The sequence below is a fragment of the Ceratotherium simum genome, chromosome 37, assembly GCF_057802395.1.
Source record: "Ceratotherium simum simum isolate JZ-2026a chromosome 37, ASM5780239v1, whole genome shotgun sequence".
Lineage (NCBI taxonomy): Eukaryota > Metazoa > Chordata > Mammalia > Perissodactyla > Rhinocerotidae > Ceratotherium > Ceratotherium simum.
This window is the reverse complement of record NC_141936.1, coordinates 8888723-8894694: the sequence shown is the minus strand read 5'-3', so window position 1 is coordinate 8894694 and position 5972 is coordinate 8888723.

Here is a 5972-nt window from a genome sequence, read left to right as displayed (position 1 = left end):
TCCACATCTGACACTGGAAAATAATAAAAAGAACCTATCTCATTGGGAAGAATTAAATAATATATGTAAAGGGCTTAGAACTTACCCGATTCTGGTAGCCAATACGTTGTAGTTTGAAGGGGGGAGGCAGGACTGTCATGGGGGTGGGTTTCTCTGGAAGGGTCCCTGGACACTTAACGGTGAGAGAAAGCACCACACTGAGGACTGTGGTGATCTGAAGGGCCAAGGTGTCTGAGGGTGCTGCCAGGTAGGCAAGGCTGGGGTCCTTCATGATGGGGAGGCCCACTCACACCAGGGCCCCCACCCAGAACCCAGACTTCACCTCCCTCTGCTCTTACTCAGGCCCAACAGTGCCCCACTGGCCCTCTCTCACTAATTCCACACCTTTGCATAGCCCTTCGCTGTTTCACAGATTATTGACTTAATCCTAAATGCTTCATCATTGAACAGTATCATCCCCACCTCGCAGATGGGGAAGCAGAGGTTCAGAGAGGTTAAGTGACTTGCCAAAGACTTCACAGCCATGACATGGCACAGCCAGGATTTGAACCCAAGTTCTCTGGCCTCAAATATCAGCCACTCTCCACTGTTCTGCCTCCCCTTCTGAGGACCACTCAGTTGCTAGGAGACAGCAAGCCAGTGGTTACCATGGGAACTGGGCTGATGTGGAAAGTGCAAAGAGTTGGTGTCCAGGCAGCAGCGGGAAGGCTCCAGGTGGGCTCCACAGCCCCTTCCAGGGAGGCAGCTCTTGGCTTTCAGCTCTGGGGTTTGGGTTCCAGATCTTGGGTTCTAGTGGCAGATGCTCAGTGACAATGCCTGAGAGAGCTGTGATAATGGTGGGTTACCCTGGACACTGCCCCTGCAAACCAAGAGCCCTGGTGGGGGATGTGACCCCAGAAATGGGGCTGACGGGCAGACAGGCCAGGCCAGGGAGACTCCCGCTTCCCCCAAACTGGCTGCAGTCAGACCTGCTCTGCCGATAGCAGTGCAGAGCTGAACCATCCCTGGGAAATAAGAGGAAGGAAGGACAGGACCATGGTGGGGCACAGAGCTGTGCCAGGGGGCCCTAGACCTGGGCAGAACACCTCAGTTTTCTCATCTGTAAGAGGGGGTTGATACTGCCTCTCTCCCACAGATATTGTGTTGAGAAAATTAACACAGACACAAAACACCATGCCTGACACATAGATTTCACTAGCTGTGTGACCTTGAGCAAGTCACTTAGCTTCTCTGAGCCCCTGTAAAATGGGGATAATAATTGTACCTACCTCATAGGGTTGTTGTAAGGATTAAATGACTGAGTACAGGTAAAGGGCTTCAAACAGGGCCTTAAGGACTGTATATAGTGTTGGCTGTTCTATTTTTATAGTAAATGCTCAAGGTCCCCCAGGGCTCCAAGTCACTCTGGACCCGGCTCCCTTTCTCTCTCTCCCTCTCTCAGGAGAAAAGCTCCTGCCACCCCTCACCCCTTGCCGAGCGCTTTGAGGAGCAGCAGAAACAAGAAACAGGACTCTCTGAGGCCCCAGACCTTACGTACTCAAAGAGCCTGGGAGGTTGGGCGGGAGGGAGTGAGGAGGCTGTGCTGGCAGCTAAATTTGTTCATCCGGCCTGTCAGTCCCTTAATCTGATCCCCGAGGAACAACGCGGAGGCTTCACTCTGGATGACAAATGAGGAGGGGAGAGGCCTGCCCTGCCTGGGCTCCGGGTGAGTAATGGCCTTGCATTAAGATATTAGGCCTGGACGACAAGAAATATGCTCCTGCTCCCCCACCGCCCCCAGCAGGGCCGGGAAGAGACTTGGAGAGGAGGAGTCTTCCTCAGAACCAAGCCCTGGGAAGGCCAGGGGACACTGGGGGAGTTCCAGAGAGGGCTCTGGAAGCAGGGTGGGGGGTGCAGAGAGAGAGGACAAGAGACACAGAGATACAGGAGGGACAGAAAAGACACAGAGAGAGAGGGAGGGAGGGAGACAGAGAAAGCTAGAGATAGAGACACACAGACTCACTGAGAGATAGAGACAGGGAGGACCTCTCTCTGTCCCTATCTGCCCCTCAGCCCTGCCAGGGCTGGCAGGGAGAGAGAGAGACAGACAAGGACTTGGCAAGGGAGGGGGCGGGATGCAGAGAGGGGAGAAACCTGTACTCACAAAGGGCAAGGATGCCTTAGTTGGGGCCAGGGCTAAGCTAGGCAGGTCAAGGGGGACTAAGCCTCCAGGGAGGGCCAGGCTGGAGGCCTGGCTTCAAGACAGGCCCTGGTCTTTGGTGTCCCCTTACTTAAGCCTGAGCCTCCTAGGCTGGGAGGGCACTGGGTGGGGATGGTGGCCCTGCCAGAACTGGCTTAGGCTGACGACAGGTAGGGCCTCCAGCCACATGGACAGCACCCTTCCCTGGGCAGCCTGTTTCTTGGAGGAGAAGGGACCAGACCCTTGGGATGAGGGTGGGGCGGGGGGAGGGGGCAATATGGAGGGTAAGTTCCAGCTCTAAGCTCCTGCATTGCTGGAGGAGCCCCTTGCTCATCGAACCCCAGGTCCCCCATAGCCAGGGTCCCGTGATGCAGGGCTGCTGGGGTGGGGGGCCTCTGGAGGAGGAGGAGATTCCGCCAGGCCCAGAGCAGGACTTAGAGACAGTGTGGCTCAGAGATGTGGGGCCAAGAGAGAGCACAATGGGGCAGAGATGGACCCCAGACAGACCCCGGGGGCAGCTTGTCCCTCTGTCACCACATTCAGCCTCACCTGGTGCCCTCAGAGGTACACTGTGTACTGGCTCAGACAGCAGAACTTGCCTGCCTCGGTTCAAATCCTCCCAGCTCCACCCTTTCTGTTGTGTGACCCCCCCGCCCCAGCAGGTTGTGTGACCTCACTGTGCCTCACTCAGTCCCTGTCGGTAAAGTGGGGTGATGATAGCCCCTGCTGCATGAAGCTTCTGTGAAGGATCCCAGGGTCAGTACCTGTAGGATGCTCCGAACAGAGCCTGGCACATACTAATGGTTCTTTGAACTTCACAAGTTACTTTTAATTGTATTATTTCCCCCAGGTCCCAGCCTTGACTGTGTAAGCAAAATGACACCTAGAACAAGGCCCTGCACCCCCTTTTATTCCTTAGAGGGGTCTCCCCAGTGGTTCTTGCCAGACTTGGGAATCCTGGCTCACCTTGGTAAGCCATCAACCTCTCCATGCCTGTTTCCTCATCTGCAAAATGGGCACACAGTGAGGCTCAGTGGAGCTGGTACATAGCAACTTAATAAAGCCCACAGGGCCCCGGTTCAGATGCCCCAGCCCTTGTATGTCTGCATGTGCGCATGCGTGCACACGAGCTGGGGCACAGGGAAGGTCTGGGAGCCTCCTGGAGTAGAGATGCTCAGACACAATGATGAGGTGAGGGGGGCCCCAAATTCCAGGCCAGAGCCTCGTGTGCCAGGGAGTAGAGGTCAGGAGCTCAGCTACCTCCGCCGTCTTGGAGCCCCAAATCCCAGCCCGGCGCCCCCTCCCTCCAGCACGGCCTTCACCAGCAGCCTGGCCTCTGGTCCCTCTCCGGTTCACGGGTGCGGCGCTCAAACGCCGCCCTGGCTTTGATGCTCTGCTGTCGCCATTTTGGGGGTGCTTCTGAAACCGACTCCCACAGCCCATTGGCTGGGGGGTTCCTGGGAGTAGCCACGGTCACCGAGATCTTCCTTCAACTGCCCCAAGATCTCCCCTTGAATCGCCCGCGTTCGAATCCCTTGTCCCAGTTGTGCGACCCTTTGGTTTTACTTAGCCACCCACGCCGCCCTGGGGTCCTGGGACTTGGTCCAGGGCTTCCTGGTCCTTCAGGGCCTGCGTCTCTCACGACCGCCACCAGGAGGCGCCTCACGCACGCTGGCCCCCAGGCCCGGGACCGCGGGGCTGTCGCCCGAGAGGAGGGGCTTCCTCCGCGTCGGGGTGGTCTGCGGGCTGCGGACCGCGGGGGTCAGAGCCAGCGGGGCAGCCCCGGAGCCAGCGCATCCTCCACAAAGCCGCGCGCCCCTTCTGTCTCCCGAATTCCCCTCGGTGGCTGGTGTCCACTCTCTCCACGGGGCTGCTGCAGCTCCGTCCGTGGTCCACTGCCCCGGGCACTCCCCCAGCCCCACCCGCGGAGTCTTCGGCCCTCCTTCTGCTAGCACAGGGCCCGGAGTCCCGGGCCTGGTGGGGGCCACGCCTGCCGCGGGCTTACTTCCCCTGAGCCTCCGACCCCTCCCTGAAGATTGGATGGATTAACTGTTCCCAAACCTGGTTTGTTCAGATTCGGCCAGCGCTTTAGTACTTAGTCCCCGGCCACCCTCGCTGGAGGGCAGACCTGGAATCAGTAAGTTTAACGAGCTCCTTCCTCTGGCGCTTCTGGCTGCTTCAGTCCTACGCTGCCCACCCTGCAGCCCCTGCCCTCCAGGAAGAAGCCAAGTCCCTTAAATATTATTTAAAAAAATTTTTTTAGTAGATAATACATCCAATTGATTCCAAAATCAAAGTAAAAAGTCTTCCTGCCACCATGTCCCCATGCACCTGGTCCCCCTCCACGTTACCCCAGGTGGCCACTTATATTAATTTATGCCGTCTTCTAAAGAAAATAAACATCTGTGCTCCTATTTTTCCTCCTTTCTTATATAAAAGGTAGCATACTATGTACACTGTTTTGCATTTTGTTTTCACTAAATCTATCTTAACATTCTTTCCGTAACAACAGGCCTTGTTCCTTTTTTTTTACAGCTGTGTAATATTCCATTGGGTGGCTGTACACAGTTTATTTAACTCAGTCCTTTCTTGATGAGGATCTGGGTTGTTGTGACTTTTTCACTTTTCTTAACAACATGGCAGTGAACATCCTTGTCCATCCGTCACTTCACACACATGCTTTTGGACATATCTGTAGGATAAAATGCCCTGCATGGGAGTCTTAGTTACAGAGTGAGGGAGTCTATAATTTGGGTAGACACTGCAGGTATTGCCATTGCCCTGTGTGGGGCTTGTACCATTGGGCGCTCCCCAAGCAGTCCCGAGACTGTTTCTCAGCAGCCTTGCCAACAGGGTGTACTGTCGGACTTTTGGATTTTTGCCACAAATTTACTTGTGTTCAGTGCCTGCAGGAAGCCAGCCTTGACCTTGACCTGCCTGAACTGTAACCCCGCTGCCGGTGTTCCCCCAGCACTAAGACCTCCTTCACAGCACCTTGTGCATTTGAAATAACTTAAGTATTATATTATTATGATTTATTATTATTTCTTCAACAGTTGCCTACCTCCAGCCTATAAGGTCCACACGAGCGGGGATTGTTCACTGGTCCCCGGCACAGCACAGGCATATCAGAGATGCTGAATAGCCCTTTTGTTGGCTGGGATGGCCCCCTGTGTGCCCCACACCCTAGTAGGTGCTTTGCCCAGGTGGCTTCAGCTGTGCCTCTCCACTACCTTATAAGGGAGGCACTGGGACTAGCTCCATTGAGCAGACAAGGAAACTGAGGCTCAGACAGGAGTGATTTGCTAAGGACTCACAGCTGGCCAGTAGGGAAGTCCTCTCTCCTCAGCCTCGTCCCTCCTCCCGAGACCCCGGCTTTACTTCTTTCCTACTCTGGGCCACGGGGTTCCCCAATCCCCAGGAGCGATCAGGCCCAGGTCAGGGGTGCTCGAAGCTCAGGACTGGCCCCCTCCACGCCACCAACGATGGACAGCCAAGCTGGAGGCTGGCCTGAGCCCCTGGGGGCCTTGTCTGCCTGCAGGCTCAGGCCCACTGCTTGGTGGCCATGCCAGGGCCACAGTGACCCCAGTGGCAGTGTGCAGTCACCAGAGCCACTTCCCGGAGGCCCCGCGGCTGCGCTGGCTTTGTGCCCGTCTGTCACTCTATTCCCCAGTGGCTCTTCGTGGCGGCTGCCTCCCTCCCTGCCTCCCATTAATCATGTGTGCAGGATTTATTTTCTCCAGCAATTTATTTCAGCAAATGCAATCTGGGTGTGCCCGCAGGTGGGCAGGAT